This window comes from Balaenoptera musculus, chromosome 2 (genome assembly GCF_009873245.2).
Source record: "Balaenoptera musculus isolate JJ_BM4_2016_0621 chromosome 2, mBalMus1.pri.v3, whole genome shotgun sequence".
Taxonomy (NCBI): domain Eukaryota; kingdom Metazoa; phylum Chordata; class Mammalia; order Artiodactyla; family Balaenopteridae; genus Balaenoptera; species Balaenoptera musculus.
The window spans coordinates 164,813,898-164,838,344 of record NC_045786.1 but is presented as its reverse complement, the minus strand read 5'-3'; the positions used below and the strand labels follow the sequence as shown (position 1 = coordinate 164,838,344).

The following is a 24,447-nucleotide window of genomic DNA, read 5'->3' as shown; positions in this document are numbered from 1 at the left end:
TTATTCTTCAAGACCCAGTTCAAAAGTTAGTTTTACCAGTAATCATACACTCACTCCCTTAGTACTTTGGACCTTTCTTCCAGTCCTTATTTACTATATTATCATCAGTTGCTTGTGTGTCTAACTCCTCCATGTAACTCTTTGTACTTTGAGCCAAAGCCTGTAGGATGTAGCACAGTGTCTGGTAAATTATAGATACTCAGTGAGTTGTTAGGATGAAATAATAACATGAATAAGTGCTTTGTAAACAATTTTTTAATAAATATGAGGTATGTTATTGAGTTTAAAACTAAAGTGAGATGGAAAAATCAATTAGGCCAGTCATGCAAAGTGTTCTTTGCTTGCCCTTAATTGTTTTCTAAAAATATGCACTTAGATAAAAAGTTTGACAGTCTCTTCTGGCTACAGTTCCTTAAATTTTATGAACACTCTTACCTACTTAAAGCAGGAATCATGGAAGGAGCAATAATGAATTGTGTTGTTAGTGTGCAGTTTCCTTCCTTCTTTAGGGGGAGACTGAATGCCAGAAGAATTTCAAGTATAGTGTCTTTTTTTCCCTATATTCTGAAATTATACTTATTTAATTTGTTTTATCTGGAATTTACTTGTGAGTTGTTCTTTAGAGAAAAATTCCATAACATGCTTCATAAGACTTAATTATGCTTGTCTTCAGACTTTCCCAAAATATTTCTTGCTTGCTTGAGACTAGACATGAGAATTTTCTGGTTAGGAAAAAAGCTTTGTGGCAGAACTAGATGAGTTTGTAGTGAATGTTAGTAATAGCTTATGACAGAGAAATCTCATTATAGCCTTAATTATGAAGTCATAGTTCTGTCACATGCTTCAACGATAAAGTCTGACAAGGGAGGAAGGATAGGGAAGGAGAGTTAAAATTCCTAACTTGGTGTACCTCACCATTTGTTGGCTTCAGTCAAATAAAACTTTGACATAGTAATTTGTAGTTATTTTTAAAACAAGGTAAGGAGGAATACAGTACACATTAGAAATTGTAAAATCATCTGTTGGGATGAGTATGAAAAGACAAATTTGTCTATGAAGAACAGCCTTCTTCTTTTGATGTCTAGTTGTTAGTTCCCTTGGTACCTTAGTTTCCACATCTGTAAAATGAACAGTATCACCCTCTTTAGGGTTCTTTGATTAATTAAGGTAATCTATGTGAAAACACAATATAGTGTTCTGAGCATAGATGCTCAGGCATTCCTTTTTTTTTTTTTTTTTAAGCAGAGATTATTTTATTTTTTATTTTTTAAAAAATATTTATTTATTTGGCTGCACCGGGTCTTCTTTGTGGCACGTGGGATCTTTAGTTATGGCACACAGGATCTTTAGTTGTGGCATGCAGGATCTAGTTCCCTGACCAGGGATCAAACCTGGGCCCCCTGCATTGGGAGCGCGGAGTCTTAACTGCTGGACCACCTTGGGAAGTCCCTCAGGCATTCCTTTTAATATTGAGCTGCATGAGCCGCTTGTATATTTTGGAGATTAATCCTTTGTCAGTTGCTTCCTTTGCAAATCTTTTCTCCCATTCTGAGGGTTGTCTTTTTGTCTTGTTTATGGTTTTCTTTGCTGTGCAAAAGCTTTTAAGTTTCATTAGGTGCCATTTGTTTATTTTTGTTTTTATTTCCATTTCTGTAGGAGGTGATTCAAAAAGGATTTTGCTGTGATTTATGTCATAGAGTGTTCTTTCTGCCTATGTTTTCCTCTAAGAGTTTTATAGTGTCTGGCCTTACATTAAGTCTTTAATACATTTTGAGTTTATTTTTGTGTATGGTGTTAAGAAGTGTTCTAATTTCATTCTTTTACGTGTAGCTGTCCAGTTTTCCCAGCACGGGCTTATTAATTCTTGAATGAGAAAAAGTCTGTCAGTTTGTGTGTGTGTGTATGTGTATGTGTGTGGGTTTAAGTAACAAAAACTCTATAGAATAAAGTTCAAACTCCCTTTCATGGATCATATGGCTTTTTGTTATCTAGGCTCTGTTGCTTCTCTGGGCTCATACCTTATTACTGCCAAATACCTTCCTGTTAAACTCTGCATGTAGAATTGCTTTAATTTCCTTAGTGAGCCAGGTTTTGTTCTTTCCTTGGGCCTTCACATAGTCAGTTTCCTCTGCCTTTTAGAGTATTATTTTGGCATCCCAACCCCTCCCCACCATTACCTTCACCAAGAAAAAAGTTCACACTTATTGTCAGTCTTAGATCTTATCTCAGATGTCACTTTCTCAACAGCCCCATAAGGTAAATACTTTTAAATATTATCATCAGATACAGAAAAGATAAACAATTTGACCAAGATCACAAAGCTTATAAATGGCAGATCTGGATCCAAACCTAGACAGTTTGGCTCCAGAGTTCATCTTCACTAATCTGTGCTTCCTCTACATTGTAACTGCCTATTTATCAGCTTGTCCCTAAGTAATTTAAAAGCAAAAATTATGTCTATCTAGTTCATTGTTATATCCTCATGTGCCTATTATCAGCACATAATAGGTGCTCAGAAAATGTTTAAATGAGTGACTGTCTCTTATTTGAGAGCAGAATTTGTGATTAAACTCCTCTTTGTACCTTTCACATACTACATGTCAGTAAATAGTCTTTTCATGCTTATGATACAAAGTGAAATTTATATGATCAAGTTCATTGTGGCTTTGAAATATATTGCTCTTTATAACCAAAGATAGTTACAGCCCCATTTTTATAATCACTGTTAACTCATTTTATCCTTTTATAGCAGTGTTACTTGGCATCTTAAACTGGTGCTTTTCTAGGCTTCCTTTTCACATGGTATCCCTATGAACTGTTAAAATACAGATTATTTGTAACTCATTTCTAAATGGTACATGGGAGATTTTAAAAAATAAAATTACACTAGTATATGCACTCTGATCATTTATATCTATTAACCTTTTAATGGACGTGATTGCCAAACATATATGGAACTTAGAAAAAAATAGAAGTACCCACATTTTAAACCTTGATTGTATCCCGAAAGATAAATGGTTTATCTATATAGAATAGTCACAGGGTAAATAATGATTTAAGGCATGCACTTTGTCGTTCATGTTGATGGGAGAAATTGGAATGTTGTATTTCAGTACACTTTTCAAATAAGTAATGCCTGAAGCTACTTCCAGGTTCATGCTCTCATCAGGGTCAGTAGGTTAAAGAACCAGAAAAGTCTTCCTCCTCCACGGATGTTCTCACTTTACCAAAGACTTTGCTTCTTTGGTTAATCATTCTCTCTTCCGTATCCCCTATGCTCTGGTACAGGGTTTCTCAACTTTGACACTACTGACATGTTGGACCAGATACTTCTTTGTTGTGGGGCGCTGTCCTGTACTTGCAAAATGTTTAGCAGCATCCCCAGCCTCTACTCACTAGGTTCCAGTAAGTACCCTTCTTCACTCCTAGTTATGGCAACCAAAAATGTCTCCAGGCATTGCCAAATGTCTCCAGGGGAGCAGAGTCACCCAGTTGAAAACTGATGCTTTACTGCATCATCCCTACTCATTTGTTACAATATCTCCCTCTCTTTCATACACACACCTTTCCAGACTTTCACATCCTCTCTATTACTGCCTCATTTCTTGGCACCTTTTGCAGTCTTTTTTGAAAAGAGTTATAAAACATTTGCTCACTCCAATTTTACTTCCAGTTCAGTTTCCTCTCTTCAGTTCTATGAAACCACATTTTTCTGGTTTTCCTTTACATCTGTGGCTGCTCCATTTTGGTCTCCTTTATCAGCTCTACTCACTGGACAATGGCATAATTTTTGCTTCTTTCTTACTTTTTCTTATCTCGTCAACTCTGCCTTTCTTGCCTCATTTCTTTGTATGTTGTCCCTCATATACCTATTAATTCTTAAGCTGTTCTCTCTGTTGAAATGCCCTTACCTATGTTTCTCCCTATTTAAATTCTAACATCCTTCAAGAACCAAAGCAGATGTCATCTTTCCATGAAAGCCTTTTCTAATCACTAAAGCCTTTTCTAGTCCTCTAACTTCCATGCCATGTTCCTATTCTTTCTCTCTGTCTTCCACTTGCAGCTTTGTGTTATTTATGTATTGGAATATGTCCTGCACTAGACAGTAAGCTCATCTTTGTATCCCTGACATTACCTGGCTAAGTGCCCTGCACATAGTTGGTGTTTAGATAGTTGTTGCAACAATGATGAGGAGGTAGCAGTAGAGTGGAAAGGATTTAGTAAAAACAGTAATGACCTGAAAGGTTGTTAAAAGTAGGAGAAAAAGAAGAAAACTGAAGAAAATTTAAAACTGCTCATGGAATTCTTTACATTCTCTCCTTTCATGGTTTCTTTGATATGGGCCTTTTCTGGTTTCATTCTGCATTTCTAAGCACCTTATTTGTTAAGGACCCATTATGAGCCAGGCACTCGTCAAGATACTTGGAATACAGTTACTGGAAAAGGAAACAGTCCCAGTAATGTAGGAACTTAGTCTCTTTGAGGATGTAGAAATCTTAACAATTAATTGCCCCTACAGAGTGGAAAGTACTGAAATTGAAGTGTATCCAAAACTTTCCGGTAGCACAGAGGAAAGGGGTGACTTCTCAATTTGAAATAAACCTCATTCAGATGCCACTTCTTACATGCAACCTATTCTGGTCACTACCCAGCCTGATTAGTGTTTTCAATGCTTTCCTTTACTCTGTTCTCTTTCAGCTACCAAATTATAAGCATTTCCTGTGCCTCAGTACTTAGCCTTCCGGTCATTCTTTTATATCCTTTTCTTTAGGAAATGGATTTAGTTTTGAGGCTTCAGCTGACAAGTTTCAAAGCCATACCAGCTACAACAAAACATTTTTTTGTTGTGAAATAATACACATGCAAAGAAGCATAGTAAACAAATTTAAGTTTAACTTATTTTTTTAACAAATTATTTTAAAGCTGACACCACCATGGTCACGAAATAGAACAGTGGAAGCATGCTCAAAGCCCCACTCATGCCTCTTCTCAATCACAACCACCATAAAGGTCACCCCTATTCTGCTTTTTATGGTAATTGCTTCTAAGATTTAAAAAAAAAAGAAGAAGAAGAAGGAGCCCTGTACCTGAATACCAACTAGATATTTATTCCAAAACAATATAGTTTCATTTTGGGAGACTGGGAGACAGAGGTGGAGGGAGACATTTCACAGTATTCTGTCTTGTTCTTGCACTGAAACCCCGAAGAACATCCCCAGGTTCACTAGGAGGACTCACCTGACAGAGCATATAGTCATACTCATGGAGATCATTTATTACAGCACAGGATACAAAACAAAATCAGCAAAGAAAAAAGACACATGAGGCTAAGTCCAAAGAAAAACAGGTGCAAGTTTCCAAGAGGTCTCTTCAGGTGGAGTCACACAGGTCACACTTAGTTCCTCCAGCATTGACTTGTGACAGCACAAGTGAAATATCGTCTACTAGGGAAGCTCATTAGAGACTCGGCACCTAGGGTTTTTACTGATGGCTGGTCACACAGGCATCTACTACCTAACATGTATCAAAATTCCAGGCTCCCAGAAGGAGAGCAAATATGCAGCATAAACCATACTGTTTGCACAAACAGTTTAGGTACAGTGAGCTGTCCTTATCAGTTAAGGAATGGTAAAAACACGGACAGTCCAAGTTCCCAAAGACCAACCAGGGCCAGCCTTTCAAGCAGGCCTTTCTAAGGATAGCAGTTTCAGGCCTCCTGTGGCTAACTTTTTTCTGCTTGATATTTTTCAATTCAAAATTTAAATAAATAAAAACTCAGCTTTCATATTGTGTCATTTTCTCTTAAAATGTATCAACACTAACCCAGTGCAAACCTTCACTTTATACCTCCACTACTATCATATGATTGAAAGTATGTTCTGTGGAACATTGGACATGGCCTGTTATTGGTTTTTCTTAGATTAAAGTTCAGCAATACTGAATTAAGCAAAGTTATACAGGTTACTTAGCTGCAGGACTCTCAGCCTTTTGCAGTGATGTGTGTGACCTGGCCTCTATCTACCTGTCTTGCCTCATCTTACATTATCTCCCTTCCCTACTTCCCCTGCGTCAGCCACCTTGGCCTTCTTGCTCTTCCTAGAATTTGCTAAACTATTGACTCTGCTGTAACTCTCCAGCATCACATCACTACTACCTCTGTCAATAAATAATATCAAGCTTTATTTATTTATTTATTTATTATTTGGTTGCACTGGGTGTTGGTTGCGGCAGGCAGGCTCCCTAGTTGCGGCTCACGGGCTCCTTAGTTGCGGCATGTGAACTCTTAGTTGCAGCATGCATGTAGGATCTAGTTCCCTGACCAGGGATCGAACCCGGGTCTGCTGCACTGGGAGCGCAGAGTGTTATCCACTGCACCACCAGGGAAGTCCCTCAAGCATTATTTATGTTTATGTACTATTTATATTTATGTATGTGTTTAAGATCTTTCTTCTGTATGCTATATGTGTTCTTTATGTCTTGTGGGCTTATTAATGTCAATAAATCAACTTATTCTTTCTCATAGCAGCCCACGCCTTTCATGGCATTTATCTCAGTGTATGATTTTATTTTTGTAATTATTTGTTTAAATGTCCATTTCTCTCACTTGATTGTAAGCAACATGAAAACCAAGACTATTTTGTTCACAACTATAACCTTCAACACTTAGCATAGAACACATAATTGGTACTCAGATTCTTAATGAATAATATAAATAATTCTACAAACTAGGCTATAGTAAACAGTGTTTCCCAAACGAACCAGGATTTTTTTTTAAGGCTCATTTCATTGTATTTTGCAGGACTGATGTTGTGTAGAATACACTTTGGGAAATACTGATATACTTTAAAGTGTAAAATACTTTACATAGGTAGGATTTGTAGCTAGGAGTTTGTATTTATTGTATATTCTTGATTGAACCTCTGTTAGGAAGATTAGTTCAGTGTTGGTGTGCTAGATGAATTAGACTGGAAGCAGAGACCAAGATTGATTTTTGTGACAATTCAAGAGAGATAATAAATAGTGACTTAGTCTAAGTGATTAGCAGTGGGATTGGTGCACCAGTTTGATATAGAGGAGAAGGATGAGGGAAAGACGCCTGCAGTTCTGACACTGGATGCCCAGGATATCTTCAGCAAACGACATTTGAATAGATTGGAGTAATTGAGTTTCTTCTTCCGGAAAGCATCCTCCTGTTAATCTGGAAAATACATCCATCTTGTTTCCAGGCAACACCAGATAATTAAATTATCTTCATATTTAGGAATTAATAAATTTTTTAAAATTAGCATACTGAATTACTTAATAATAACTGTGCTGTAAACTCTTTAACTATCTAATGACAGCTTTCTGCTGTGGTTGAAGAGTGTGTTTACCCACATAATCTAATTTGGAGATGACAACAAAAATTGAGAACTTTTTTGTATATTGTTCTAACTACTTACATATGTATATAGAAATCTGTTTTCTGATGTAAAAATGTTTACAGGAAGGAGCATGAAACTCAGACGTTACTAAAGGAAAAGACGGAAACAAGTGACTATTTAAAAAATTTAAACATTTATGACAAAAGCCATCATAGTTTTAAAAGGCTAATATGAATATTCTCCCTTGATATTTTAACATTAATATAAAAAGTGTCGCAAATTAATAAAAAGAGCAGCCACATAGAAGAATGGGCAAAGATTATAAAGAAACACAGAGGCTAATAAATATATTGAGATTCAGTTTCACTTATAATTTTTTTTTTTTAAATGAAGATTAAAATAATGAGATCATTTTTTCCTCCATCAGATTGGCAAAGATTAATAATGACCAGAGTTTTGATGTTCTCATGCAAAGTTGATAGGAATGTAAATTGCAGCTTTTCTGACCAATACATCTCCAAATTAGAAATATATATACCCATTTATCCAGTAATACTATTTCTTTTTTTTTTTTGGCCGCACCTAGCGGCACGTGGGATCTTAGTTCCCCGAACAGGGATCAAACCCGTGCCCCCTGCGTTGGAAGCACAGAGTCTTAACCACTGGACCGCCAGGGAAGTCCCAGTAATATTATTTCTTGATATTTATTCTAATGGCATAGTTTACAGTGGTTAAAGATAGAGGTAAAAGGATTGCAGGACTGTTTATAATACTGAAAAATTGGAAATGATTCTCAGTACGTTTTGGTGAAATAAACTATGGCATATTTATACAGTACAGTTCTATTTAGGAGTCTTTAAAAGATAAAGTAAAATTTGTATGTACACATGTTTCTATATCCCTGGGATATTATGAAATGAAAATAGTTTTTTACAGAACTCTTTGTTAAATATCCCTACTTAAAACTATTTAAAGTTAATTTATGTCAAAAATGCTAGAAAAGCAGAAATCAAATTGTTACTAGTTGTCTGTGTGGGAAGGGAGGCAGATATTAGGGAATTGCCTTTTGTCATACTCTCCTGTGTAGGTTTTTTGGTTTTTTTGTTTTTAATTTAAACAACAAACGTATAATTCTCATAAGTGAATGGGGAAACATTAAGGTTATGGGGTGGGTAGGATAGAGAAAATTTAACATGTATCTTGTTCTTTGTATATTATGATCTGTTCTACAGTCTTTAAAATGCTTTTGAGTCAACAGTGTAACTCTCAACTTTTCAAACTCTAGTAATAGAAGGCAAAAACACTTCTGGGGAGAGAAAGAAATACAGCTAAAAATTACAGAGATGCTAAAAATTATTTTTTTCCTATTTTCAATAAAGAAAATAAACTCATATTTTAATCTTGTAAAACAGTAAAACTAAGAGAGGGAAGGGGATGTACAGTGCTTGATGGTGGTGCTTGTGTACTGTCACCAAATAGTATGATTAGTTTTCTCTTCAAATTAGATACCCCATCTGAAAATGTTCTTAGGAGCACAATGACTTTTCATCAGAAATTTAATAATTAAACATAAACGTTGAATAATTATTTAGGGGTTTAAAATTCAACAAAACTAATGGTCTCTTCTTTATGCAGAGGAAATGTGTGGGTATGGAGAAAAATAATTAGGTTAATAATACGGAGTCCTGTAGCTAATCATCAAATTTGGAAACAACCCCCTAAAATATTGTTCTTAAATTTAAACTAATTCAAATGTCTAGCAGTGAAACATCTGTAACGTGGTTTGATGTCTAGCAGTGAAACATCTGTAACGTGGTTCACTTTAACTTTTTGTTTTTAATGACTATTTACACTAAATGTTAGCCATTTCTATTCTTGGATAACCTACTTAAATATTGGTATTAATTTTACATTTAACACACATCCGAATGCATAATAGTTTTCAAGTTTAACATTAAATGTACGTTTAAAATTTTATTTCGAAGAATTTAGTATCTCTTTTAATGATTCTTTCACTGGTTTTGGTTTTCTTATCCTATTTAGAATGATCATCGCTAGTTTTCCCTAGTGATTATTCCTAGGCTGTTCATGACTCCTTGAAGATTATCGTTTAAAAATCGTTTAAAAAACTAAGAGATAACATATTTCTGACCATGCTGAATGTGCATGTATGAAGCAGGTATTTTATTTAGGAAGTATTTTATAACTAGAAATATTAAGAATACCAAGAATATATAGTATCAATATGAATCTGCACTGTAGCCAGAGTTCTAAGAACCAGGCTCACCTCATTTATCTACATTTTTCCCCTCATTTTCTAGCTTAAAAAATTTTAATGGTTACCCTTAAAAGAATGTTGCATAAACTGGTGAAATGGGATGTACTTTTAAAAATATTCTTTTAAGAATACATTTTTAATCGGAAAAAAAAAGTAGCAGCAGGCGACTGACAGCTGTTTTGAATTATAATAGGTTCTGTTAGAAGAAGCCCACATGGGCTTAATAAGATTCTCCTAAGCAGAACTCTAACAAGTAATCTCTATTTGCAGTAACACAACTTAATTTTATAATGCAATTTAAAATATATCTTTGCTTAATATGAACAAAAATGTTTTCTAACTTGCCTTTTATTGGTGGTGGATAGGTAAGGAAAATACTATTCTTATACATGATCTTGAGCTACTAATTACAGGTGCACAATGTCTTATTTATAATTTGAAATTCTAAGAGTTCTGATAACCATTTCTTTAGGGAGACTCACTTGATGGCAAACAATGATGTGACCTGAATTCATTTGGCAACAAAACCTAACCTGAACTAACACAGCTTAGTTTAAATGTTTAATATATTTTATTGCAAAATATGGGGTAATATGACTAATCTCACTGGGTGTGTTTACATAGTATACAGTAAATGTTTCATATACCATATTACTTTCTTTTAAAAGAGAGAGAGCATGAGAGAAGGAGAGAGAGAAGGAAAAGAGTCTGAATTTTAGAATGTATCTAGCTCCAGAAGTTTCTCCCTGGTAAGGAATTGTGGACTTGTATTCTGAATAACACTCTTAAACTGGTGTTTTAAATTGGTGATGAACATTAAATAAAATTTTTATTGGTAGAACTAAGATTGAGAAACAGTGTAGTATGTAACACTTTATCGTTTAATTCTGTAGATAGAGTTTAATTACCAAATATGCAGGAAGAATATATGAAAAGTAGAATAAGCTAACAGATTATAGATATCAACCGTAAATTAAAACATATTACTTAAAATTAGATACTGGAGGAGAGAGATAGGAGGAAGAAGATACTAGCTAATTTCAGTATTGCTCATAGTAGGGAGCCAGTGGATAGTAGCCAGAAAACAGGGAATTTGGAGTATTATATAAAAAAAATATTAGTAAAGTTACTTGTGGGGTAGGGAGAGACTAGGTTGAAGTAGACAGGGGGAGCAACTAGTCTTTGAATATATCTTATTTTGTGGTTTTGACTTTAGACTCATCTAAACATTTTACAGAATTATGTAGCAAAAGTTAATTAAAAATGCTGTGCCTAAAAATCAAAAGTGAAATAAAAGTGTGCTTCCAGTTAGTGATGTAATCACCCAGAGCAAACTATTCCAAGTGACTTACATACACAGTAATTTATAGGATATCCTGAGTTGGGTATATCCTAAGGGTAAAAAAGAATTGCCAAAAAAAAAAAGATTTTCATTTATTGTAATGTTGATGATAGTGTTGACATTTTAATTCTTGGCTATTGTGTGTGTATTGTGGGATAAAATAAATGAACAATTATGTAGGCAGTGTGAGAATGGGGTTTTGACATGTGAGAAAGGAGAAACACGTGTAAAGTTAATGAGATTAAGTAAAAACTCTCTAAACCTGAATTTGAATTGGAAGCATCAGTATACACTCATGATATATGTGTATGTATCTAAATACACATGTGTAGAAAACTCCCTAACTCTGTGTACTAAAAAGGCAGTCAGCACCCCCTAGCACCCAGACTGTGGTTTCTAAATACCATTTCTCACTGAAAGGAATTAGGGCTCCTTTAAAGAGATGGTTGATTACAGGTCTAAGGTAAGAAAAATACAAGATATGCCTAGAATAAGGTATAACCCTAGAAAGCAAAGAAGCTCTCAGAGACAAGTAGTGTTGTGTCATATGTGATCTCAGGGACCAATTTGAATAAGCTTCCACTGTCCAAATATGGGACAATTTGAGCCTCAATTGGGATAAATACAAATAATTGAAACCCATCAAATATATTTAAATCCATGAACACATAATTTTTTTAACTAGCTGATCATCTTTAGAGAATGCTAGGATGTTAATTGTTTTGAAAATTAGTAAATAAAGGTAAAGAATCATTTATTCTTACCTTTCTGTGCAAACAACTGAATAGTTGTTGAGTTCCTCTTACAGAAGTATTCCAGCTAATGAATAAAGAAGGAGTGATAGAATATCACCATGTTGCAGCCCCTAATGAATTAATGACTCTAGTTGGTGATTACTGATAATTGTTAATATTAGAGAATGAGAAGTAGACGTTTGGTACCTACTGTTGGAAGTACACATCACCACATGTGAAGCAGTCTTGACAAAATAAACTTTAAAAGTACAAAAATGACACTAAATCTGATTAAGTTGTTAGATCTATAAATTTCTGTAAATACAGGGCTGCATCATGGTGATGCATTTGCCAAAATTCAGACTATGGGAAACTACCATATAACCTGATTTCTTCAACAACAACAAGGAAAAAAAATTGCAAGGGGGAAAGGGTTGGGGAGGGACCTTTTAAAGGAGATTTAAGAGACATAGTCGTCCAGTCACAGTGCATGGGCCTTATGTGGATCCTGATTCAAACAAACTAAGAAAAAATAAACCAGTGGTGGAAATGTCAGCACTGCCTGGGAAGTTCATATTAAGGGATTGTTGTTCATAATTTTAGATGTGATAATGGTACTGTAGTTGCTCTTTTGTATCCTTTCTTTTAGAGATTCATAAGGAAGTATTTACAGATGAAATAATATGCTATCTGGAGTTTGCTTCAAAATAATCCAGAGAGATTGGGTAGAGAGTGGATTGGGATGTAGTGATACAGGACTGCCACAAATTGGTAATTACTGAAACTTGGTAACTGTTGAGCTTTGTCTTACTATTCTCTCTACTTTTGTTATATTTTTCTGTCCTTTATTACAGAAGCTGCAAAAGTATCTCCTGCACAGGAGGAAAAAATAAGTGATAGATTGGAAGGAGTGAAAATACAGAAGCATAGTCATATTTGTCTTTGGTGTTTGAATGCTAAGGGGTTTGATATTTATGGAGTATAATCCACAATCCAGAAACTTTTTTTTTTTTTAAGTTGAATTCATACTGTATTTTCAGTTTTGTTTCTTTTTTTTTTAACTTTGGGTTTATTTATATATTTATTTATTTATTTATGGCTGTGTTGGGTCTTCATTTCTGTGCGAGGGCTTTCTCTGGTTGCGGCAAGTGGGGGCCACTCTTCATCGCGATGTGTGGGCCTCTCATCATCGTGGCCTCTCTTGTTGCGGAGCATAGGCTCCAGACGCGCAGGCTTAGTAATTGTGGCACACAGGCTTAGTTGCTCCGCGGCATGTGGGATCCTCCCAGACCAGGGCTCGAACCCGTGTCCCCCGCATTGGCAGGCAGATTCTCAACCACTGCGCCACCAGGGAAGCCCCCAGAAACTTTTTATTGTTCACCAACAATGAGGACCCAACGCAGCCAAAAGTAAATAAATAAAATAAACTTATTTATTAAAAAAAAAAAGACTTGTGACAAAAACAACAGTGTAGTTAGACATGTAGACGCATAAGGAAGACATGGCTGTTCCCATCAGAAAGGTTGGTATAGGACTGAGGACTTTTAAGGTACTTCCTTGTTTAGGGGGAAAAACACTGAATTAGGGATCAGAATGACTGGTGTCTGGTTTTGGCTTTGCCATTTCACTGTGTATTAATATTTTACTTTGGATAAGTCACTTCATCCTTTTACCTTAACTACCTAATTCAGAGATTAGAGAATGAAGCCTGTCCTATCTACATTGAAGACTTCATGTGAGAATAAAATGACTTAATGTGTAGAAAAGCATTTTGTAAACTATATATCCCTATTAGAAGATACTCCTGCTACAGTCATTAAAAGAATGTAAAGAAGGGGAGCACATGTCATTGCTTTTTTAGTGGGGCTTTTTTTCCATTTACTTTTTAAAAATTATGATTAAAGATACATATAACGTTAAAAGTACCATTTTAACCAGTTTTAAGTGTACATTCACATTGTTGTGCAACCATCACCACCATGCATCTCCAGAACTTTTCATTTTCTCCAGTGGAAACTCTGTACCCATCAAACACTAACTCCCCAGTCCCTGGCAACCTCCATTATTCTTTCTGTCCCTGTGATTTTAGCTACTGTAGATGCCTCATATAAGTAGCATCATATAACATTAGTCCTTCTGTGCCTGGCTCATTTCACTTAACATAATATCCTCAAGGTTTATCCATGTTGTAGCATGTATTAGAATTTCCTTCATTTTTTTTTTAATAGTAATCTTTTATTTATTTATTTATTATATTTATTTTTGGCTGTGTTGGGTCTTTGTTTCTGTGCGAGGGCTTCCTCTAGTTGCGGCAAGCGGGGGCCACTCTTCATCGCGGTGCGCGGGCCTCTTCACTATCTCGGCCTCTCTTGTTGCGGAGCACAGGCTCCAGACGCGCAGGCTCAGTAGTTGTGGCTCACGGGCCTAGTTGCTCCGTGGCATGTGGGATCTTTCCAGACCAGGGCTCGAACCCATGTCCCCTGCATTAGCAGGCAGACTCTCAACCACTGTGCCACCAGGGAAGCCCCAGAATTTCCTTCATTTTTAAGGCTGAATATCCCACTGTACATATATACCATACTTTGTTCATCCGTTTGTCTGTCGATGGACATTTAGTTTGATTCCACCTTTTGGGTGTACCACCCTGTTTGAGTCCCTGTTTTCTTTGGGGGGGTTATATAGCCAGAGGTGGAATTGCTGGATCACATGGTAATTCTACATTTAATTTTTTTTGTTTTTACATTTAATTTTTTGATGGATCATGGTGCTTTTTTTTTTAAACAATACTGTTTATATATTTTGAAACATCTCAACAGAGTCATATTTGAGGCTGTATGCACACTGTGATCTATACTTTTTTTTTTTCCCTGAGAAATGTTTTTTTACTCCCAAGAAGTAGTGCAGTTTTAAAATCACACTCTTGTAAGAGGCTTAGGCTGTATATGTGGAATATGGATCCTGAGAAACAATTTTTGGACTGAAGAGCTCAAAGAATGATTACAAACAAGTCTTTCCTTATTAAATGGTTATTTTTTTAAAAACTGATTTCATTCAGCTGTTTTCAGCTCAATACTTCCTATATGCTAGGCACTATTCTATGTGCTGAGGATTTCGTGTCAAATAAATGAAGTTCTGGCTCAGTGTAAGTGGAGCTTACATTGTAGCATGAGACAGTTAAGCAAACAAGTATATATTCAGTAATTTCAAGTGCTGAAAAGTGCTACAAAGAAAAATAAAGTGAAGAAAGGGGATAGAGAATGATGGGATGGGACAGGATGTTGTTTTTAGACGATGATTAGGGAAGGCGTCTTTGAGGAGATGGCATTTGAGCAAAGGCCTGAATAAAGTGAGAGAGTGAACCATGCGAAGACTTTGTGGAAAAGTGTTCCAGATGAAGGGAATAGCAGGTCCCAAGGTGGGAGCTTTTAAAGGAGACAACTCAGAAGTTAAATGAAGATCTATCTCAACCAGTACGCAGTACCCATATGAGGAAATGGATTGGTTTAAGGTATCTCATTGGAAAGAAAAGTTAAGAGAAAAATAAAGATGGAAAAAATGTTAGGGAAATTGATTTGTATATTCTGTTAATGATTTTCAAAAATATTATATATCTATTTGTGGGGTGGGAGATGCTGGGAAGATATTGTGGCTGACAAGACGTTTCACTGATGATTACCACATAGAGGATGTACCGTCTTCCTCTGAGGTGTAGTTTCCTTGGCACAGTGAACCCAAAGGCTCTTATCTTCTGTTCAGAGAAGAAAGAAATGAAACAACTGATAAAGAGAGTCTCAGTTTCAGGAAGTGATCTCTAAAAATCTTAGCTAATAGGGACTTCCCTGGCGGTCCAGTGGTTAAGGCTCTGAGCTTCCACTGCAGGGGGCGCAGGTTCGATCCCTGGTTGGGGAACTGAGATCCTGCGTGCTGCGAGTTGTGGCCAAAAAAAAAATCTTAGCTAATAAAATAATTTAATATCCAAGGTATCTTACTGATAGTATATATGACAATAATACAAATACTACTGGGAGAAATCATAGGCTCAGGCACGTTAAGGATTGGAAGAAAGCTTGGATATCACCTTTGTTTCCCCATGTGCTGTGCAGTAATGCCAAGTTATTCCAGAAATGACTTTGGACGTCAAGGAATAAGCATTGTTACTTTTGAGACTCTCCATTTATCTTTTGCAAAGATTGATAGGACATTTATAAATAATATCCTCAATCAGAAGTAGATGAATTATCATATTGAGATAATGCCGTATTATAATGTATATCTGAGTGTTACCTCTAGAACTATGAAAATATTATAGCCATCCCTCGATATCCAAGCGGGATTGGTTCCAGTATCACCACAGATACCAAAATCTGTGGAGGCTCAAGTCCCTTACGTAAAACGGCATAGTACTTGCGTATAACATACACATATCCTCCCATATCCTTCAAATCATCTCTGGATTACTTATAATACCTAATATAATATAAATGCTATGTAAATAGTTGAGAGCATGTGTCAAATTCAAGTTTTGCTTTTTGGAACTTTCTGGAATTTTTTTTTTCTGAATATTTTCCATCTGTAGTTGGTTGAATCTGCGGATGTAGAACTTGTGGATGCAGAACATGCAGATACAGAAGGGCAACTATATTAGGAAACTCTTGTTTTTAGATTTCTTTTTTTATGTATTCTCTGTTTGCATTATTTCTTCCTTGGTATGTCTTTCTGGGACCTCTAGCCCATTATCCTTATTACTCCCAATTCACCCACAAATTGCTGGTCCTGTGTTTCTTCTTGGTTCACAGCATGGCTAACCACCCGGTCATGCAGAGTAGACCTCATCATCATTCCCTTCTTCCTCTCCACCACCACCCTCACCAATTAGGTGAGCATTTACTAAGTGTTCTGTAATAAGGACTTCATCTGGGTTATCTTAATTTTTGTTATAGATGTCCTAAACAAATGCAAAACATCTTAAAAGTGTTTTAAGATGTAGCCTTGTATTGCATAAATAGGACCTAGAATATCTGTTCCAGTCTGATATATTTGGACTATAATATCCTTGTCCAGTGTTTCTGCTACAGCAAGTAGGTGCACAGGATAAGCAGTGGGGTTGAGGAAAGAAAGAGAAAAATATTTTATCATAGTTCCAAGAAAGGCCTCATAAAATCCTTACGAGGGGAAGAGTTTTGTCTGATTTTCTACTTCTTGTTTTACCTAAGAGGCATTGTTGTTGTCTCTGTAAGAAGGTCCTTCATAACGGAAGTTTCTTAAAGCATACTCATAATCAAGCCCACAGATACTTCTTTCACTAGGACTTCTGTCTACAACATTCTTTCTAACTGAGGACTTCAGGAGAATTTTAGAAGGAGAAACACATCTTCATTTGACATCCCAACAAAGATTCTGTAAGTATTAGAGGTATTCTGATGGGCAGAAGCCTACTAGAATGGAGTGAGTGGCTATTGTTAAGGCTAATGCCACATTATATATAGCTTGCTCTTTGCTGAAAATTTAAACTAGTGGGTTTTCCCCCCGTATTTATTTGGCCTCTCTTACTCTGAGTGATGTGAGGAAAAATAGAATTTTAGTACAGAATTACCTCCAGCTCCTAAACCGTTATTATCTTCCCATTTATAAGAACTTGAATAATTCAGGGACCATTCACATTACTATTCCCTTGATGATCTAGTAGTTTTCGTTTGGCATTTGATGTCCTTATGAAGACTGCCCTGGATGAAGATACCTTTGAGTGTTTGTATTCATGTTTCTGTTTTGTTCTTTATTCTTCTCTTCTCCATGTGCAGCCATAGTCTCAGGCTTACTGTCAGGTTCACCAGCATGTTTTCTTCTCCAGCTCTTCCAGTGGAGCCCACAGAAACTCATTAACAAGAAATGCGCTCTTGTTTTTTTTTTTTTTTTTTAACATTTGCTAAGTTGGGTCAGAAAATCTGAATTTTTTGTCTTTTTGTCTTTTGTCTTTTTTTGAGTGAAGTTTATGAGAAATTCCATGTTTTTCTTTTAAATTCAGTTGCTTTGAATATGTTCTCTGATTTCAGCTATAGTTCTCTCTTCAAATCCTCTGTAGATTCAGATCTAGACTCAGATTTGTCATTGCCTTCTCCATATCTTCCAGAGCTCCTTTGTCTAATTGTCCCCAATTAGAACAGTGATTTCATTTATTCACTAAAATATTGTGTGCCTGGCTCAAAACTAGTCTTCCTATCATGAACACAGAAGTTCCAAATGGCACCATTTACCATAACAGTTGATTGAGCAAGTTCTACAGTCTATCTTGGAGGGCCTCATAATAATTTTCCACCCTCTGTTTATAGGCCCTTTTTCCTACCTGTTAGAGGAAATTTACGCTGCTGCTTCTAGAGCTGCCTCAGTTCGGGGGAATGTAGCTGCTAGGAGAAGACAGCATAGGCTTCGGTGTTGGGGGTGCTGGGCCAAGCAGCGCCTGCACCGGCTGCTGTGGGTGTCGCTGCTGTGGCCCACGCTGCCCCACTGGGTCTCACTTAACCTCTGCCGGAGACCCAGGCAAGGGGGCAAGCAAGGCTCAGGGGCTGAGGATCAGGCTTTCCTCTGGGAGCAACCATTTCAGCCCTCTGTTCTCATTTTCCGCCCATTACTTCAGAAGGATCTTATTCTGAGGTATTAGGTCCAGGTGAAGCATTTTGAGTATGAGCTCTGAGGTAAAGGTGGTGGAGTAAGAGTCTTCACAGGGTAGCCACATAGGTCCTTTACCCACCAATTTCCAGGAATTGGTCCTCAGCTTTAAATGTCTAGAAACTGAGTCTTTCAGAATACCTTAACCTCTGTAAGATGTATTGCAGTCCAGGCCAGATCAGTCCTGGCACAAGGCCCGGCCCCTCACATGAGAGCCCTTATCTTGTGGTGGGCTACTTCTGTTTTCCAATGTCAGTCCATATTATCTTATTTAATTCTTAAACCAACCTTTTGGTATTATCCTCATTTTAGAGATATGAAAAGCCAGATCCTTATTAACACTTGCCTGGACTGCAGCAAGAATCCGCTAAAAAGTCTGCATCAAGTGTCTTCTGCATTCAGGCCATCTCGTAGTCTTCCTAAGACACAAATGTCATGGTGCTTCTCTCCTACTCTTCTATGCTTTGCTCCAGTAGTTCCCCCATTGTTCTGAATAAAGGGCCATACCTTAGTATGGGATTTGAGGCTTTTTGATCCAACTGCTACTCATACACTCAAACATATGTACTCCCTAGGCCTTAAACACATTATTGATCCACATTCATGATAATAGCTAACATTTATTCACTCAAATGTGTGTATACTTTGTGTTCTGTGGTGGATGGTAAGGATTCTAATAAGATAAATAAGCTGAAGACCTACCCTGGGAAACTTACAGTTCAGAGGAAATGTAAGTAATTATGCTGCAGGATTGGTAGATAATCGAGGATTGGGGTTATGAGAACTGAGAGTTGGATGCAGACTGGGATGGGAAGTATTCCTATTTATTCATTCTATTTCTTCTACCTTAAATGACCTTTCCTTTTTTACTTGATGCATTGCTATTAATTCTTGAAGGTCTGGCTCTAAACTAGGAAGCCAGATCAGTAGTCTTTTTAATTTCATAAGAAATGCTACTTAGGATGCAGTCACTGATAGGCCTGTATTCCTAGGCCTATCAAAAGTGCTTATTAGCACATGGCAGGTGCTCAGAATTGGATGGTTGGATGGGTGGGTGGATGGATGGATAATCAAGCATAAAAAATGTTCCTCATCTTGCCATCAAGGAACATGTAGTGTAGCTGTAAATATCCAGAAAGGCACTCTTGCTATGATTTCATAAGGTGTACTTTCAGTTAAGTCATTTTTTGCTTTATATGAGAGATCCTTTTAAGTGCCAAAAGTAACACTGTCAGGTGTGTACTCACTTCCCGTTTCTGGATTGGAACTATATTTGCTCTGGAAATTTCCCTTCAAACATTTAGGAGAAAAAAAACTGAAAGGTAACATTGTTCATAGATATTGATACATAAGAGCCTGAATGCAAAGCCTGATTCTGCAACTTACTAGCTCTGTGACCTTGGGTAGGTAACTAAGCCTTCCATGCTTGCTTTACCTGACCTCCCAAGTCTCTGCTTATGTAAAGTGGGGATAATAATAGACCTGTACCTCACATTATTGAGACTATTAAAGGAGTTAATTCATGTAAACTGCTCAGTACTCAATAACTGATGGGTGTTATGGTAATTAAGTCACAATTTACATGTATCTCTTCAGATTTTTATTTCTGTGAAGCTGATAACAAACATTTAAATTCTAGCTATAAGCTTTACACGTCAAATTTAAGCATTTAATATAAACTGAAACGACTTTGGGGACTTCCCTGGTGGTCCAGTGGGTAAGACTCCACACTCCCTGGGTTCCATCCCTGGTCGGGGAGATAGATCCCACGTGCATGCCGCAACGAAGATCCCGCGTGCCGCAACGAAGATCCGGCACAGCCAAAATAAATAAATAGAGAGATAGATAGACAGATGAATACATACATACATACGACTTTGATAATTCTGGAATCACGGTGGGTGATGGAGGCTTAAGGGCTTGTATACTATTCCCTTATGTATATTTTTGAAATTTTTCATGCTACAGTTTAAAATCAGAAATATATAAATATGAAAGAGCAAATAACATTTTTTCTAAATATAAAAATTAAAATGTACTACATTATTTCTGGCAAATGTTATAATTTTATAAAATACTGTTTATTTCATTTGATGTTGAAATATTTATATATATATTATTAATGGGTGATAAAATGAAACATTCCTGAAATGGAAGGATTTTGCCTGTCTAAATATTTTTTCAAATGAGCTCTGTGATGCTTGAAGAGAAATATAGTAATAACTAATCTATTTTACTTTACCTGGAAGAGATTTCCTTAGATAAGTGAATTTTTAACCTTAGCCATAAAGCTTCACAAATGTATATTTTCTGATGACAATAGTTTTTTGATGGCAATGTTTGTAAATTTTTTCAGACTTTAAATTGTGGTAAAAATAGAACATAAAATTTACCATCTTAACCATTTGTAAGTGTACAATTCAATGGTATTACATATTGTTGTGCGTACATACTGTTGTTCATCTGTCACCACCACCCATCTCTCTTCATCTTTCAAAACTGAAACTCTCTACCCATTAAACACTAACTCCTCATTCCCTTCCTCCCGCCTCCAGCCCATGGACACTACCATTCTGTTTTCTGTCTCTATGATTTTTACTACTTTAATTGCCTCATGTAAGTGGACTCATACAGTATTTGTCTTTTTGTAACTGACATTTCACAGCATAATGTCTTTAAAGTTCATCCATGTTGTAGCATGTATCAGAATTTCCTTCCTTTTTAAGCCTGAATAATATTCCATTGTATATACATACCACATTTTACTTTTCATCAGTTGATGGACACTTGGGTTGGTGCCACGTTTTAGCTACTGTGAATAATGCTACTATGGACATGGGTGTACAAATATGTCTTTGAGACCCTGCTTTTAGTTCTTTTGGGTATATAGCCAGAAGTTAAATTGCTGGATCATATGGTAAATCTATTTTTAATATTTTGAGGAACTTCTGTGCTGTTTGCCACAGTAGCCATTTCCACAGTGCACAGCAGTGCATGACGTTTCCAGCTCTCCACATCCTTGCCCAACATTTGCTACTTTCTGTTTCATTGACAATAGCCATCCTAATAGGTTTGAGGTGGTATCTCATTGCGGTTTTGATTTGCATTTCCCTAATGATTAGTGATGTTGTCTTTTTGTGTGCTTATTTGGCTAGTCATATATCTTCTTTGGAAAAATGTCTATTCAAGTCCTTTTCCCATTTTCTAATCAGGTTTTTTTGTTGTTGAGTTGTAGGAAATCTCTGTATATTCTGGATATTAATCCCTTATCAGATATATGATTTGCAAATATTTTCCCCCATTCTGTGGGTTTATAATTAATTCACTTTCAAAAACGAGGTTGACCAAAATAAAATTGAAGTCCCTTTCAGCTCCATGAGTCTGACTTCTCTGCCTTAATAAGTATGTTTAATGGAACATAATTTCACCTCAGTGAGTTGCTGCTATCATAAACGTTCTTGTTCTGTGTCACTGGAATGAATAGGGTTTGTGGTACTGGGTGGAGGTCATCTGCCTCTGTGTTAGATGGCCCTAGAGAGACATATGAGCCTAGTTGGTGGCTTTCTAAACTCTCACTCTGATCTCATCTATTTGAAGATGCCTTCAAAAGGCAAAGGTCTCTTGCTGACTGCTTCTGATTTACTGTTCACAGTCTCTTTTTGTTTTGTTGTTCTTATTAGGTGTCCAAGGATAGAACTGAAGGTTACAATATCTGTGACTTTAGCCAAGTTACTAACCTCTCAGACTCATCAGTTTAAAAAAGCGGGGAGGAGTATTTGGAGAATTAAATGGGTTTAATACGTATAAAGGCTCTAAGAACAGAGTCTGGCATATAGTAAACCCTCAATAAATGTTAGTTGTTATGTTAAGTAAAACATGTTTGGGTAATGAGAATGGGCATACGAAGTTATATTCTTTTAACTTAGTTTTTTTCTTTTTTTTTTCTTTTTAAGCTTTATTTCTAGCTGCTCTGGAAATGTGAGATTTGGCTATAGAAGTGATCATTCATCCCACTTTGCCTCATTAGGCCTGGGCTGTACCCCTTTTCAATCTCAAGCATCCTGATTTGAATGATATGATTTGAATGATGTGGTCACCTTAGATTTGACAGAAGTGAAATATTACTATAGTTTTGCATTTCTTTTTAATTATAATTGTTTTTCATATTCACATATGCCCCGCATTCCTGTTCTTCTATAATTATCCATAAAAATCGGACTAAGTGGAAAGCATGTTTAAATTCCAAAGTCCAATTGCCTTTTTTTTCTCTGTACACTAACGTTTAATATAGAAGTAACCCCCCTCCCCATCCTCATTTTCCAAATCAATAAGTATTACAGCTTCAACGAATTTTAGGAACCCTATTTTGACGTAATTTATAGATGTTGCAATCCATACATTTCAGTTTAGGTTTATAAAAACTGAGACTCATAGAAGTTAAATGTAGCTTATCCTGTGTAAGTGGTAAATTAGTGACAAGAGGGAGAACTCTATCCCAGATACCTGACACTCATTGTTCTCTCTACTGCCTAAAGTGTAACAAGTATTTTTATGCAAAGGTCAGAGTTTTCTAAAGTGTGTTCTGCAAGTCCATTCTTTTGATGCTCTGTGGGGCAAAGGGCCTCCTTTAGATTATGCTGAATACTTCCTCTTGGAGGTTCACAATGCCCCTTACCACTTTAAAGATGCTAAAAAGTTCTGAAGTAAAGAAAAGTAAAGCTTTGTTTAATACTGCATTTTCCAAACATTGCGAAAACTGTTTGGAAATGCTAGCCTAGGGATTTTGGGAGGAGAGAGAGGTTGATTTTTGGTTTTGAAATTTTTTTATAGGGTTGTTAATTCTCTCTGTTGCATTCAGCATGATTTTTCGCCCTTAGTTGGGTCTACTACAATCACTGAAGCTTATTTTAAGCCAGTTGGATCCTCTGATTGAGATTGGTCATGTCAACTGTTAACAGAAGGAGCTCTCCCAGAAAGGTGATTCTAGGAAAAGGGTTTATGAGCTCTCTAGGGCTATTTGCATCCTCTGGGCCTCTCCCAGTCCCATAGGCCCTCTCTTTCCCTTTCCTTTCCTGTCATATCATCCAAAGATTAGATTTCATCTTGTTCCGTGTAGGAGACAGACAAAGCTTGCCTGGAATGAAAACATCCCTGGAGAGGTAAGACTGTGACTGACTCTCACTTCCAGCATTTAAAGGCAGTGGATTTGATTAAGAAATAAATAACATCATACTGTGTTCCATTTGGCATGAGGTTTTGGTTACCTAAGAAATAAATTGTTCTCTGAGAATTTTGAGAGATACAGCTTTAGTAACTTAGTCAGGGTTACCCCCAGGATTTGGAATTGGGGACACAGGGTGGACTTAAGGGTTATATCTGATCCAGAAAAGATTCTCCCACCAAGTCTTTCCAAGGCCTATGTTTATTTTAGTATTAGAACTCTAGTAGAAGATATTAATGTCACCCAAATCAGCTCATCTTGAAGGGGATTTCCATTGACTAGCAGCTACCAGGAAGAGACTCTGTCCCTAAGTCCCAAAGACATTTTTATTTGAAGCCACTTCACCAGAGTGAGACCCCAGCTGTCCCGGTGGTGCTAATTATAGTGGCAAATGGCCAAGCATCTGTATCTCAGCTGTGGCTTCTCTAGTGCTTGCTAGGTGTTCTTGTGTCTTCAGTGGGTCTGGTGATGTCTTCTAACCCTTTTATGGTTGCTTTAGAATATCTAATTGTGCTCATCATAAAATTGAGATTTTTTTAAGGCATTTTTGGCATGGTTTAAATCTCAAACAGACCAATGTAATAATGTTTGGTGTCCCTGCAAACTGTACAAAATTCTCAGATGAAGATAGTTCTCGTATATGTGTGTGCATGCATTTATGTGACAAAGTGAGAACAGTAAACTCTGTCCACTTCTATAGATGCTCTGACTTTTCTTCATCTGGAAGCAAGCCTCCATTCTTCCTTGGTTTGTTTCGACAGCATACTTTGTGCTATGTTAGTGGGTTTACTCTGCAGTCATTAGAAATCAAAAAGCAAAACAGAACAACAACAAAAAATGAAGCA

The 24,447-nt window shown here is 36.5% G+C and overlaps 1 protein-coding gene across 6 annotated transcripts in view; it reads left to right on the top strand.

Moving 5' to 3' along the window:
- BTBD7 (BTB domain containing 7) overlaps nt 1-24,447 on the top strand; it is an 82,694-nt gene that overhangs the window by 6,639 nt on the left and 51,608 nt on the right. The window contains exon 1 of one of the 6 annotated variants that reach the window (XM_036842454.1): nt 12,377-12,489. The exons of the other annotated variants lie outside the window; for them this stretch is intronic. The gene's annotated coding sequence lies outside the window, so the exon portion shown is untranslated. Of the gene's footprint in view, nt 1-12,376; nt 12,490-24,447 lie in introns of those variants that run through there. 6 annotated transcript variants of the gene reach the window in all.